Raw genomic sequence first — 16,301 nt, 5'->3', positions numbered from 1 at the left:
CTTAAAGCATTAAATGCGGAAACAGTTCTTAAAGCGGTAAAGTCAGATATCGTTCTTAAAATGGTAAATTTGAAAGTCCAACTGATTTATATGTTCAATTGGGAGAGACTTCTCTGGAGAAGGATTTCTTCATAGACGCGACTTTCCTGCTGGTTCTGTCCAAAGGATTCACGATGCAGGAAATAAACCATTTAAAACAACTGACCTTAAATTCTAGAGAGCAAACCTTTGCATGAACTACCTTGTTCTTTTGACAAGAGTTATCTTCGATGCAGGTTGCTACTCCTTCAATGAAGACTCAATAAGGTCGATCCTTTGATAAACTGCCGCCCGATACCGACTCCTCTCAATCCTTCGGGTCCTGTACTTCGATAGTCTTCACTCTCCCATAGTACTGCTGGAATAAGGTACATCAACACATCTAGCAAAAATTTCCAGTCCTGCACTATTGTACCTTGCAACAGAACATACCAACCGTTTTAAAAATGAAACTGCGTCATAAAAACAAATACACAATAGAAATGGAGACACATTACGTTCTAGCTGGAAATCTAAAAACTAAAAATTAACTGCGTCATCTGAGGTCTTCCCATATATACCCATGGTGCACATGTCATCACGTGACCTCACATCGGCGGGAAAATTACATCAGGTGACCTCCAAAAGACCATTACATCATTCTCACAAAACAAAAAATCACAGATCTCCTTGAGGTATGTAACACTTGGCACAGAAAAGGCTAGCATAGATCATAGGGATCTATGCTGGCCTCTGTGTCAGGTCCCCATAACCCTCAATGAAGTTTTCTTGGTCTTCCAGACCTCAACTTGACCTCCTCCATTCCTGTTAACTGCCATTTCTTAATTACACTATGAACTGAGGAAACAGCTACCCGAAAATGCTTTGCTATCTTCTTATAGCCTTCCCCTGCTTTGTGGGCATCATTTATTCTAATTTTCAGAGTGCTGGGTAGCTGCTTAGAGGAGCCCATGACTGCTGATTGTTGGGACAAGGTTTGAGGAGTCAGGGTATTTATAAAGCTTTGAAATTTGCATCACCTGGCCTTTCCTAATAATGACTGTGAACAAATCATAGTCCTAACAAGTTAATTAAGGTCTAAGGCCTTGGTAAAAGTTATCTGAGAGCTCAAATCTCTTGGGGTGCCCAAACTTTTGCATGGTGCTCCTTTCCTTTTTTTCACTCTAAAATAGTACAAAACAAAAATAATACACTCACAACACACTGGAGGAACTCAGCAGGTTGGGCAGCATCTGTGGAAACAATCAGTCAATGTTTCAGGCTGGAACCCTTCATCCTGTTTCTTCATTAACTTTGACTTTTGGAGATCAGTTCATCTTCTACTCAACTATTCACAGTAACAGAAATATTGACCAGAGGTGCCCAAACTTTTGCATGCCACTGTATGTACTTTGATAATAAATTTACTTTGAACTTTGAGAAACCTGCTTTTCTAAATGCCGAATGAGAAATCTCACATTTCCACTCTTTGCCCTCTCGTTTCAACTGTTACTGTTCCTTTGTAGCCTTGTCTGAGTTTTTGTAGCATTCTCTCTTTTTACTTTAGGTTTCCAACATCACCATGCCGTCTTGCTTTTCAGTAGGTGAGATGCAACACAGAGCGTCATAGGAAGTCATTCCTGCCTGTGGCCACCAAACTTTACAACTCCTCTCTTGGAGGGTCAGACACCCTGAGCCAATAGGCTGGTCCTGGACTTATTTCCTGGCATAATTTACATATTACTATTTAACTATTTATGGTTTTATTACTATTTAATTATTCATGGTGCAACTGTAACGAAAACCGATTTCCCCTGGGATCAATGAAGTATGACTATGACTACTAGATGTGACAGGTTCATTACCCAAGTTGTAGAGCACAGAAGCAGGCTCCTTCCCCGCCACGTCCATTATGCTTGCCTACTGTGCTGCACGGTAGTGTAGTGGTCAGCACAGCTGCCTTACAGCACCAGCAATAACTGATCAGAGTTTGATTCCCATCGCTGTCTGTCAACTGCCCTCACTGTGTGCCTGGATCCAGCTATGCAGCGAACTCAACGACTTCTCAAACATCACCTGAGATGGAAACTTTCTTTCAGGGTTTTTAATGAGTTTTTTATGTGAAAATGCAAAGAATTAAATAAAATACATATTAAATTCAATACAGAATTATGGTATGCCCAAATAAACTAATACTGCTGATTTTCCTCACAAGGTAGTACTTGTAGGCAAAACTACAGTGTAAACTCATGGCATAAAGAAACTTAAAACATGCTTCCTTCAAAACGTGTCTACTAAATGTTTACCAATATTACCAAAAGCTTGGATCTCAGAAGGATTGCTGATTTGAGGGCAAATGAAGAGTTGGTGGAGATGAATATCTTTTCACTGTGCGCTTCAAATCAGAATTTAAAAAAAAACTAATCCACACAGGAAGTAGTATTTTAAAAACTAGCCCACGTGCAGGAAGTGATGTGGCCACAAAGTGAACTGCACCTCTAGAGGGCAGGACAGAATGCAAGGAGTTTGTGTGCTTCCCCTGTGACCACGTGGGTTCCCTCTGGGCACCTCCGTTTCCTTCCACACACCACAGCTGTACAACTTGGGTTCGTAAGTTGTAGGCGTGCTATGTTGTGCTGGAAGAATGGCACTTGTGGGCGCTCCCGGCAGAACCCTTGGACTGTGTTAGTTGTTGACGCAAAGTGAGGAATTTCACAGTTTTGAGGTTTCAATGTACACGTGACAAATAAAACTAATCTTTCTTTTTTCTATATTAATTCTATTTACCCACTTTTTGCCCATGGCCTTCTATACCTGTCTCCATGTTCTAGTTATTTTGGCTAGGTTTCAACCTAGAGTTAAGTACTTTGCGACCACAGTTACCTGTGTTCTGAAATGAAGGAACGTGAGGTCCTCCTGAGTCTCTCTTGATTTTCAGAAACATGGAGACTGGAAATTGAAACATTTTCTTCATCTCTTCACCACCTATTGATCCACCAGTCACAGTTTTGCCATTTTCAATTCACTCCCCAGTGTTACAGTTTTTATTTGGAGCAAGAGAGTTTAATATCTCTGTATGAAGAAGTACTTTTTGGTATCTTTCTGAAACACCCTGGCCTCTAATTTTAACCTTCTTGCCACTTCCTTTGGCAGAACACGCTCCATCTTACTAATTCCATTCATCATTTTAGGCACTTCCATTAGATAAACCATTTTCAGAGACTCAGCTTTTGACTGCTTGAGGCTTAGATACTGCGATCTGCTTTAAGATGGATTGTTTCCTTATGGCATAGGAGGCTGTTCAGCCCTTTGAGTCTATGCTGGCTCCCAGAGCATTCCACATCCCAATCAGCTCATCTTTGGGATAGAGCTATAGAGTCACAAAATGCAGAAATAGACCCTTCAACCCATCACATCTGTGCTGACCTTTCCGCTAAATTGTACTAATCAAATTTGTTTCTGTTATAGCCCATTCCCTCACATCCAGGCAGTATCCTCTAGAGGCCCAGGTTCAGCCTGGATCTAGCGTCTGCGTGAAGTTACAACATCCTAGGTCAGATTTGAACTTGGGTCTCTAGAGCTGCAGAGGCATCAGCACATTAGCAGTTTGCTGCCTGGATTGGAGGACTCCAGATACGTGGAGGATCAGATTTGTATCCCCACTTAAGTGCCAGTCTTTGTTTTTATTTTATTTATTTATATTTTTTTAATTTACTTAGAGTTACAGCATAGTAATAGGCTCTTCCAGACCAATGAACCTGTGCCTCCCAATTACACCCATTAACCTACTAACCTGTATGTCTTTGGAATGTGGGAGGAAACCAGGACACCAGGAGGGACAGGAAGCCACACAGTCACAGGAAGAAGGTGCAAACTCCACAGAGCGTGGCAGGGTTGAACCTGGGTTGCTGGTACTGTATTAGTGATAGGCTAACTGTGTCACTCGGGGTGTCTGTCATAACCAGCTCTCAAGAGCAGTTATTGTAACTGGCTTCCCATGCTGACAGCATGTTCCACATACTATCCACTGTCTATGCAAGCAATTTACTCCTCAAATCCTGGTTAAAGCCTCTACCTCCACCTTAAACCTGTATGTCATCTTGGCTTAGATGTACTTATCATGGGAAAATGATTTTGGCTATCTACCCATGCCTCTGATAATCATATATACATTTCTATCAGGCCATCCCTCATCCTCCTTCATTCCAGGGAAACCAAGCCCAACCCGTCTGGTTGGACAAAATTCATTTGTTTTCTGTGGAGCTTTGGGGACTGAGGGGAGACCAGATAGAAGGTTATAAAATTGTAAGAGATGAAGGTAGGATAGACAGTCAGAATCCTTTTTTTTTCTTTCCCAGGAGTAGTAATGTGAAATAGTAGAGGAAATGCATTTAAGGTGAGAGGTGGAAAGTTGAATGGAGATGTGTGGTCCAAGTATTTGTTTTTACCTGGAGAGTGATGGGTACCTGGGACAAGCTGCCAGGACAATCATGGAAACAGATGTGATGTTGGTGTTTTTAAGAGGCTATTAGACACACGATTATGCTGGGATGGAGGGATACTGATCATGAGCTGGTAGAAGAGATGTACTTTAATTCAGCATTGTGTTCAGCACAGACTTTGTGGGCTGAAGGACTTGTTCCTGTCTTGTACTGTTCTATAATCTGTGAAGCATTTTAGAAGCAGGGGTATCCAAAGCTATCAGGAATAGATTTAGGTGAGGGATAAGAGGTTTTAGTCGGGATGCAAAGAAGAATTATTTTCCCCTAGGGAAATCTTGAAAGCACAGTTTGAGTAGGTGGTGGACGTGGGCAATCTCACAACACCTCACCTTAGTTGAGTAGTTGAATTGTGAAAGCATAGAAGGTAATGGACCAAGTACTGGGAAATGTGTTTAGTATAGATTGGTACTTGGTAGTATGAATACAGAGGGCTGAAAGGGCTGTTTCTTTGCTATATGTCTATGCACTAAAATTGAGGAAGTAACTTTGAGTATGCTGTATTTCATTAGCAATGCAAATCAATCTAGATTCCATTTCCTAGTAACACAAATACCTTTTAGTTTAATATTGGTAAGGAACTACCAGGCTTCTGAATCTGGAGCAGAGGAATGCAATAATGACACATTGATGGGGCAAATTCATTGCCATCAGGCAGAGAATGGGCCTCGGGGTGACGGGTGACTAAGTAACCCCTGTGCCACTGATTCAACCAACTGGTCGCCCCTGGGTGAGGTGGAGGCCTTTAACAGCTCTGTGGGAGGAAGGGATATGAGAGCATGCCGGAAGCAGAGGTTGGAGGGGAGAGGAAAAGAGAGTGAAGGAAGATGGGAAATGATGAGGAGAGGAGGAAGGTAGAGGCAACATCTCTACTTTCTTAGAAGTTTATGTAGAGTTGGCATGTCATCTAAAATTTAACAAGCTTCTGTAGATGAACAGTGGAGAGTATCCTGACTGGTTGTATTACGCGGCAGGTATGGAAACATCGATGCCCAAGAATGGAAAAGCCTACAAAAAAGTAAGAGATACTTATCCATCACAGGAAAGGCCCACCCCACCATCGAGCACACCTACAAGGAGCACTGCCACAAGAAAGCAACATCCATCATTGAGGACACTCACCAAGCAGGTCACGCTCTCTTCTCACTGATGCCATCGAGGAGGTGGTACAGGAGCCACAGGTTCAGGAACAGTTATCACTCTTCAACCATCAGGCTCCTGAGCCAGTGTTGATAACTTCACTCATCTCAACAATGAACTGATCCCACAACCTATGGCAAACGAGAGAAAATCTGCAGATGCTGGAAATCCGAGCAACACACACGAAATGCTGGAGGAACTCAGCAGGCCAGGCAGCATCTATGGAAAAGGGTACAGTCAATGTTTCATATTGAGAAGAGTGTCGGCTGAGCTTCTTCAGCATTTTACGTGTGATGGAATCCTATGGACTCACTTTCAAGGAGTCTACAACTCACGTTTTCAGTAAAATTTGTTTACTTTTGCTATTTGTTTTCTATTTGTAGTTTGTCTTTTGCACGTTGATTGTCAGTCTTTTTGCGCAGCTTTTCATTGACTCTATTGTTTATTTTACACACAAAGCCTGTGTGTAAAATGTGAATGCCTGCAAAAAAATTAATCTCGAGGTAGTATATGGTGTATATATGTACCTTATTATACATTGACTTTGACTTTGAAAGAATAAGTAGGTAGAAAAAAGGTTGAGAAAGAAAGCGGTAGAGGGGAGGGAGAGTGAGAAGAGATTTAAAAATAGAAGAGTGAAGAAAGAAAAGTGGAGAAGAGGAAGAAAGAAAAAGTAGAAGAGTGAGGGAATGCAGAGAGGAAGAGAGCTAAATGAAGGAAATGTTTGAGAGTGAAGAGGTTTAGAGAAGAAGAGGTAAAATGTGAAGATAGGGGAAGAAGGGGGGCAGAGAATAGAGAGGAGGAGGAAAGAGAAAGAGGATGAAGAAGAGAGGAAGGGAATGAGATGGTGTGTCAGTCTATCTCCAATAGAGTGAACCGGTTACTAGCCTCTGAAGTATTGTGTTTGCTGAATCAAACCAATATTATTGCTTTGGAACCTTGTTCCCTGTCTGTCAGCTCTGGGTCTACTCTCCTAGTGTTTTTGTGATGCATTCCTGTGCTCCTGATTCAGGAATCAATCAGTTCCTTCCAAGCACTGAACAAAAAGGCACTTGTGTTACCGGGGCAGGGACTCCAGTTTGGTTTCCAGCTCTGATAATATTTCTGCAGAGCTGCTCCCTTCAAATCAAGATTATAAAGTAGTTTTGGATCACAAATGGCAGGCATGAAATGTGGCCATTCATCCTGCTTACTTGTTCTGACCCTTGAGAAGATGTCTCCAAGGCACAGATGTCAGGATCAGTTTGAACCACACATTCCCATTCCAAACCCTTTGCTAATTACCTGGATTGGTGATTCTCCTTTGTTTTTTCACCCAGTACTGACACTGCTGCCCTCCACTGTCTCCCACTGATGACCAAGTTATGCTGGTAATCTTGTGGTAGTTTGCACTGGATTTATACAAACTTCTAGTGAAGCTTACCTACCCAAAGCATCAACGGCATTGAATCTGTTTCAGTTTTTTTTTATTTGAGGTCTGTTTAATTCCACCAGACATTCAAGTGGAATTAGGCCATTCAGCCCATCAAGTCTGCTCTGGTATTCCATCATGGCTGTATTATTTTTCCCCCTCATCCCATTTTCCTGCCTCTCCCCATAATCTCTGATGCCCTGACTAGTCAAGAAAATACCTGCTTTAAATATAACCAGTGACTTGCTGCTGCTTGTCCCCTGGGGAATGTAAAATTAGGTGGTTTTGCTTTAGGGATTCACCTTCTTAAGACTTAGATGAAAACATGGAACAGTTCAGCACAGGAACAGGCCACTCTTTTTGTTTTGGAATCCTCCATTGCTAAGACCATAAGACATTGGAGAAGTATAAGGCTACTTAGCCCACCATCTGCTATTCACTCATGGCTAGTTTATTTTCCCCCTCAAAATCCCATTCTTCCCTCTTCTCATAACCTTTGACACCCTTCCTAATCAATAAAATGTCATGAGTGTCTTTCCCTTCTTCTCTCAGAGGGTGGTGAGAGTGTGGAATGAGCTGCCAGTGGAAGTGGCGGATACAGGTTTGATTTCAACAACTGAGGCAACACTTCACTTGTGAGTCTGTTGGGGTCATCCATTGGATCCGGCGCTCCTGGTGCGGCCTCCTCTATATCGGTGAAACCTGACGCAAATGGGGGGGCCGTTTCGTTGAGCACCTCTGCTCCGTCCGCCACAACAGACAAGATCTCCCGGTAGCCACCCACTTCAACTCTGCTTCACATTCCCATTCAGTTATGTCCATACATGGCCTCCTCTACTGCCATGATGAGGCCAAACTCAGGTTGGAGGAGCAACACCTCATATACCGTCTAGGTAGTCTCCAGCCCCTTGGTATGAACATAGAATTTTTTTTTAAGATTATGAGAACACTCAGTCCTCTTTTATTGTCATTTAGAAATGCATACATGCATTAAGAAATGATACAATGTTTCTCCGGAGTGATATCACAGAAAACAGTACAGACCAAAGACTTACACTGACAGAACCACATAATTATACCATATAGTTACAGCAGTGCAAAGCAATACCATCATTTGATAAAGAACAGACCATGGGCACGGTAAAAAAAAAGTCTCAAAGTCCCCGAGTCGATCGACTCTCGAGTCCCCGATAGCAGCGGCAAAAGGGAGAAACTCCCTGCCATAAACCTCCAGGCACCGTCAACTTGCCGATACCTTGGAAGCAGACGACCACAGCCGACACTGAGTCCATCCATCCGAAAATTCCGAGCAGCCTCTCCGATACAGCCTCCCGAGCGTCATCCTCTGCCGAGAGCCTTCGACCTCTCCCCGGCCGCTGAAACACGCAAAGCCGAGGATTTCGGGGCCTTCAGCTCCAGAGATTCCGGTTACCATACAGTTGCAGCGGCAGCAAAGTGGGCATTTCAGAAGTTTTCTAAATGTTCTGCTGTGCTCTCACGTCTGTCTCCATCAAATCAGGATTGTGCACGGTCCCCTATTTGATAGATAACAGGTATCATCACCGAAGTGGCCGTGCACTGCCCTTGGCAAATTTTCCAACTTCTGGTAATTCCCTCCCCCTCCCTTCCCTGATCCCAGTTTCACTCTGGCCCCTCCCCCAGCTGCCTATCACCTCCCTCATGGTCCCGCCTCCTTCTACTACCCATTGTGTTTTCCCCTATTCCTTCTTCACCTTTCCTGCCTATCACCTCCCTGCTTCCCTTCCCCCACCCCTTGATCTTTCCCCTTACTGGTTTTTCACCTGGAACCTACCAGCCTTCTCCTTCCCACCCTCCCCCCACCTTCTTTATAGGGCCTCTGCCCCTTCCCCCTACAGTCCTGACAAAGGGTTCTGGCCCGAAACATGGACTGATCATTTCCACGGATGCTGCCCAACCTGCTGAGTTCCTCCAGCGTGTTGTGAGTGTTGCTTTAACCAATGAACTAGCATTCTACATTCCCAATGTCCAACAGGGTGTTGCGCTCACAATAAAAACGTCCAGAAAAATCACTTGCACTGCCCAACATTTCACGTCAAGGCCAAGCAACGATGTGCAATAAGTCTAGCTCCATCACTGTCGGGCAACTCCTTGATGGGATCGTTCTGCGCTACTTGATGTTCTTAGTATCCAGCAGTGAACTACGATCGTAAAAAAGACATACAGGATGAACAAATACACTTTTGATTAGTGGTGGAGTGGCTGCTGTGGCCGAGCGCCACCATCTTCCTGTCTGGTTGTTACAATCTCGAAGCTCTGAACAGATCTCCCTTTCATAAATCCACCCGAGCACATGTAATCAAACAATAATCTTCTGTTACCATACCTCTAAGTACAGATTTCGGCTTTTCACTACTGCTATCAAACTAACTGACCCATAATGTGTTTCATTACTTTTCTTAAAAGTCAACCGTTACCAATATAACCGTTCAGTTTATTGAGACAGTTTTTAAACCGGGGCGATTCTGGGGAAAATCAAACCACTGCCACCCCAAATAACACCAAAGATGTGGATGAATAGCTTTTGGAGACTTGTCAGCTTTTGGTCACTAATTTCTCCAGTACAATTTCTGTAGCTTAAAGCTACAGAACAAGGGTTTGAGATGAAAGGGAAAAATATTAAATGGACCTATAGAGCAACCTTTTCCACACACTGTAAGTAAGACATAGGAGAAAAATTAGGCCATTTGGCCTATTGAATCTGCTGCACCATTCCAGCATAGCAATTTATTTTCCCTCTCAACCCCATTCTCCTGCCTTCTCTATGTAACATTTGATGCCCTGACTAACCAAGAACCTATCAACCAATGCCTTAAATATACTCATTTGGAAGGTGTTGCCAGAGGAAGTGGCAGAGACAGGAACAATGGCAAGCTGTAAAAGACACTTCCACACGTACGCAGATCGAAATCCCCCAACCTTTATCCCATGGATTTCTATCATTAACTGAGGCATCTGCAGACCCCAGGTTGGGAACCCCTGGTTTACGGGGATGTGGGCCCAGCTTGGATAGACACCTTGGTCAGCGTAGGCAAGTTGGGCTGAAGGGCCCATTTCTGTGCTTCCTCTGCTGTGAATTGGGGCACATAGTTTTGCTTAATATCTCTGCTATTTCATTCTTCCCCATTATAATTTCTCCCACTTGTAAGGGACCCAGTTCACCCTTTGTCGACCTCTTCCTCTATTCCTATAGAAGCGTTTACAATCGCTGTTTAAGTCTTGTAATTTTCTCTAATGTTTCTCCTGTCTATTTATTTATCCTTCGTTCAATTCTAAAATCCTGTCAATCGACAGGCTTACTGTTCGTTTCACAAAGTTCAGCCTCAATCTGCAGTGCTGTCAGCGTCCTCCTGTGTGCGTTTCCTCCAGGGATTCCAGATTTCTCCCATTTCCCAAAAATGCATCCGTTGGTAGGTGAATTGACCACTATAAATTGCTGCTAATGCGTGGATGGATGGTATGAAGACTGAAGTGGGTTGAGGAAGGATTAGTGTAAGCGTGGTTGGTTGGCACAGGCTCCATGGGCAGACTAGCCTGCTTCCATGTTGTGTAGGTCTAGGATAATAGACATTTCTATTTAATTTAGTGCCATCATCAGCTTCTTCTGGACGTCACTTTTCCTTCTCAGACTATCTTATGAAATACTTACCTGCCATCACAAATATTACTTCAGTTTTTTGCACCGCCTTAGGCTCTTGGCTTCTTTTGGACTTAAAATCCTAGTTTTGAACCTATGCAATTTGCACTCTATCCTTCCTCCACAGCTCTAAAAACAGTCAATCTTCATGTATTTCAAAATTTATTTACTGAGATACAGCATAGGGCTGTGCTGCCAAGTGATCCCTAGCGATCACAGGACAATTTTTATTTTAGAAAGAGTATACTGACATTGGAGAGGGTTCAGAGAAGATTCACGAGAATGATTCCAGGAATGAAAGCGTTATCATATGAGGAATGTCTGGCAGCTCTTGGGCTGTATTCCCTGGAGTTCAAGAGAATGAGGGGGGATCTCATAGAAACATTCCAAATGTTAAAAGGCCTGAACAGATTAGATATGGCAAAGTTATTTCCCATGGTAGGGGAATCTAGGACAAGACAGCACGGCTTCAGGATTTAGAACAAAGGTGTGGAGAAATTACTTTAGTCAGAGGGTGGTAAATCTGTGGAATTTGTTGCCACAAACAGCTGTGGAGGCCAAGTCATTGGGTGTATTTAAGGCAGAGATAGATAGGTTCTTGATTAGCCAGGGCATCAAAGGATATGGGGTGAAAGCAGGGGAGTGGGGATGACTGGAAAAATTGGATCAGCCCATGATTGAATGGTGGAGCAGACTCGATGGGCTGAATGGCCTACTTCTGCTCCTATATCTTATGGTCTTATGGTCTAGTTTGCAATGACCTATTAACCCACCGACCTGTAAGTTTTTGGACTGTGGAGGAATCTGAAGCACTTGGAGGAAACCCACACGTGCCACAGGGTGGTCAGTCAGACTCCTTACAGATAACTTTAGATGGGTTTCTCTCTTTTCATAATTTGTTGGTCTGTAGATTATTTGAGTCTGAAGTTTCCCAGTTTTGTCTGGTTTAACCTTTTGTTGGATTCTATTCTTTGGGGACAATTATTGTGTTTAAACTCCAGAGAAACTCATTTTAATTTTTACTCAACCCAAAGTACTTTTCACCTTTGACAAAGCCATGGTCCACATATGTTTATTGTTTCCTCTCTAGCACTATCAAAACAATCTGTTAATTGGCACAAGTGCTTTGTATGTTGTTTGTATTGCTCATTTAGTAACTCCTGATTTCTGAAACTCATCAAAAATGCTGTTCAAATATAGCAACATTCTGATTTCATTTTCCTCCTGATTTTCCAGGAATCTAAATCTATCCGAGGCAAGACAAGCTAGAGTCATGGAGTAGAGAATGGAAACAGGCCATTCGGCCCAAATTATCCATGCTGACTGTGTTATCTAGCCAACCAGACCCATCTGCCTGCAGTTGGCTTATAGCCCTCTAAGCCTCTCCTATCCACGTTCTTATCTAATAACTGTTTGCCACTAATGTTCCTGTCCGATCCACAGTCTGGCTGCTGATTCCAAACACGCACCACACTTTGTGGGAAGGAGCTGCCCCTGATGTCCCCTTTACATTTCTTGCCTCTTATCTTAATGCTATGCCTGCTTATTTTTATCACTCCCTCTCTGGGAAAAAGATGATTTGCTTTCACGCTATCCAAGCCCATGATATACACAGTAGGGCATTGATGAGTGTGGTAGAATAAAGGGATCTGGGAATACAAGTCCACAATTCATTGTAAGTGGCATCATGGGTTGATTGGTTCGTAAAGAAAGATTTTGGCATTTTGGCCCTCATAGGTCAACATATAGTGTACAGGAGATGGAATGTTATATTGAAGTTGTATAAGACATTGGTGAGGTCTAATTTGGAGTGTTGGGTGCAGTCGTGGTCACCTATCTCCAGGAAAGATGAAAACAAGGCTGCATCCCTGCAGAAGACCGAGGGAGCTGAGAGATTTGTATTGAACACTGGCATTGAGAAATGTTTATTGATAGGAGTGTTCATTGAGGGAAAGAAGGTAAATGGCTTTAGATATGGGCCATTCATCCAAAGGATTTTTTCATGGATGTAAGAGAGGAGGAGTTTTATGGGTTGTGTTGGAGGGAAGGTTTAGACTGATGGTGGAGTAGGTTCATATTCTTCTTATTTCTTCTGGGGTGCATCACAATCTGGTATGGAAGTTGTCCTGTCCAAGACAACTTGCAGAAGATTGTGAACACGGCGCAGCACATCACACAGACAATCTTCCGTCCGTGGACTCACTTTACACCGCACGCTGTCGGAGCAGTGCTGCCAGGATAATCAAGGCCACGACCCACCCAGCCAACACACTTTTCGTCCCTCTTCCCTCCGGGAGAAGGTTCAGGAGCTTGAAGACTTGTGCGGCCAGATTTGGGAACAGCTTCTTTCCAACTGTGATAAGACTGCTGAATGGATCCTGACCTGGATCTGGGCCGTACCCTCCAAATATCCGGACCTGCCTCTCAGTTTTTTTGCACTACCTTACGTTCCATTTTCTATTTTCCATTTACGATTTATAATTTAAAATTTTAATACTTACTGTCGATTTGTACTCAGGGGAGTGGGAAGTGCAGAATCAAATATCGCTGTGATGATTGTATGTTCTTGTACCAATTGTTTGGCGACAATAAAGTATAAAGAATATTATTATTATTACAGATACCGAAAAACTGTTTCCATGCCATCTGTAGTAGACAGTAAGCTCATAGTAAGGAATATGAATTATTGTTTCTGCAATACTGCAGAGAGAGAGAGAGAGAGAGAGAGATGAGGGGGTTGAGCATGTAGTAGAGAAATAAAGGGGGTCCCTATAGGTTTGGAACCAGACAGTGAAAGTCTGTAACGGGCTCAACTCACCTGAGCCAGAAACTGTAGGCTACAGTGAACTGCAGAAAATTCATACTTGGATACCAGCCTAACAACAACTTCATAAAACTCCAGGACAGAAGTTTACCATTGTACCATCTACTGTGTAAGGTAAAAGCGGAACTGCACACAGCTGACATGGAACGTACTGTAGGTACTGAAGCCTGACACTGCAAAAGGCTTACCTCACTGTCTGTATACACAGTGCACGTGGGGCAGAGATAGTGAGGCAAATGAATAAGAAATAGTTTACGAATATTGAAAGCATTGGATTGGGGAGTATTTCTTCTTGGATGTGTTGACGTCAGCTTGTAATAAAGAGAAAGTTCATTCTGAAGGTGAGTCCATGTGAATTCTTTTCATCTGCACATCCATGCAGATCATTTCATTCTATCAGTGCAAGGGAAGTGCAAAATAAAGTGTTACTATAGGTTTCAATAGCTACATTTAATGTCAGAGAAATGTATGCAATATACATTCTGAAATTACAGTTACAGATACAGTCAGATAATGAGGTGCAAAGCCATGATGAGGTAGATTGTGAGAGCAAGAGTCCATCTCATCATTCAAGGGGACTGTTCAGTAGTTTTATAACAGCCAGATAAAAGCTGACCTTGAACTTCATGACCACTGCAGGCATTTAATATTCGAGGCTGGGTTGTCCTGTCCAACACTTGATGAATTCTAAACACAAGTGATTCTGCAGATGCTGTAAATTCAGAGCGACCCTAGCACTTTGTCTTCGATCACTTGTGACCAGTAAAATAGGCATTATTCTCCACTGAGCCAGGGTCATATGATGGCCCTGAAGTCACAAACTGTCTCACTGCATAAACGTGGTTGATACTTTTCCTTGAAGGAGATCACGAAATCAAGCAGGGTTTTGCCACCATCTGTTGGTTCATTGTTATCATTAATGAAACTAGCACTTTATGTTGGATTAGATTAACTGCTTGAATTTAAATGAGCACTCAGCTCTACGTTTATCTTCAAGATGAGAAATTCTGCAGATACTGGAAATCCAGAGTAACACACACAAAATGCTGGAGGAACTCAGCAGGTCAGGCAGCATCTATGGAAATGAATGAACAGTTGACGATTCAAGTGGAAGGAGGGTCTCAGCCCGAAACGTCAACTGTTCATTCATCTCCATAGATGCTGCCTGACCTGCTGAGTTCCTCCAGCATTTTGTGTGAACTCAGCTCTACATATACCTGTAATTATAGACTCTGAACACTCGTTCAATAATTGGGTTTATGAATAAACGGATAAAAGGATGGTCCCAAACTCTGCTGCAAAAGGTGGAGGGTTGGACGTGGGGGTAGCAATCCAATCTCATAAAAGCCAAGAGCTACGGAAATGGCAACAGAGGCTCCAAAGACCTCACCCCTCGGCGAGGAAGGATCGTCAAAGATGGACTACACCTGGGGATAACTTGAAAGGCTGGCCCAGGTCAGAATCATGTGCAGTGTCCTGGTTCACATCTTTACTGTTACGCTGTAGGTGTTTCATTTAGCAGCTCCGTAAGAGCTGTTTGTTCTGCTGTCAGCCTGTTTGGGTTACTGTTGAAGATCAGGGATGATGTGGAACGTGTGCCATCCAATTAGCAGGAGGTTTTTCTTGGTGAGGGACCCACTTGGACAAAAAAGACACGTACGTTCAAATGCTGTTCATAGACTTCAGTTCAGCATTCAACACAATCGTTCCTCAGAAACTGATTGGAAAGCTGAGCCTACGGGGCCTGAACACCTCCCTCTGCAACTGGATCCTAGACTTCCTAACTGGGAGACCCCAGTCAGTCCGGATTGGAAGCAGCATCTCCAACACCATCACACTGAGCATGGGGGCCCCCCAGGGCTGTGTGCTCAGTCCATTGCTGTTCACTCTGCTGACCCACGACTGTGCTGCAATACACAGCCCAAACCACATCATCAAGTTCGCCGATGACACGACCGTGGTGGGTCTCATCAGCAAGAACGACGAGTCAGCATACAGAGAGGAGGTGCAGTGGCTAACGGACTGGTGCAGAGCCAACAACCTGTCTCTGAATGTAAACAAAACAAAAGAGATGGTTGTTGACTTCAGGAGGACACGGAGCTACCACTCTCCGCTGAACATTGACGGCTCCTCCGTTGAGATCGTTAAGAGCACCAAATTTCTTGGTGTCCACCTGGCGGAGAATCTCACCTGGTCCCTCAACACCAGCTCCATAACAAAGAAAGCCCAGCAGCATCTCTACTTTCTGCAAAGACTGAGAAAGGTCCATCTCCCATGCCCCATCCTCACCACATTCTACAGAGGTTGTATTGAGAGCATCCTGAGCAGCTGCTTCACTGCCTGGTTTGGAAATTGCACCACCTCGGATCGCAAGACCGTGCAGCAGATAGTGAGGTCAGCTGAGAAGATCATCGGGGTCTCTCTTCCCGCCATTACGACATATACACCACACGCTGCATCCGCAAAGCAAACAGTATTGTGAAGGACCCCACACACCCCTCATACAAACCCTTCTCCCTCCTGCCATCTGGCAAAAGGCACTGAAGTGCTCAGGCTCTCACGACCAGACTATGTAACAGTTTCTTCCCCCAAGCGATCAGACTCCTCAATACCCAGAGCCTGGACTGACACCAACCTACTGCCCTCTACTGTGTCTATTGTCTTGTTTATTATTTATGGTAATGCCTGCACTGTTTTGTGCACTTTATGCAGTTCTGGGTAGGTCTGTAGTCT

This window comes from Mobula birostris, chromosome 32, assembly GCF_030028105.1.
Source record: "Mobula birostris isolate sMobBir1 chromosome 32, sMobBir1.hap1, whole genome shotgun sequence".
NCBI classification, from domain to species: domain Eukaryota; kingdom Metazoa; phylum Chordata; class Chondrichthyes; order Myliobatiformes; family Myliobatidae; genus Mobula; species Mobula birostris.
This window is presented reverse-complemented; position numbering follows the sequence as displayed.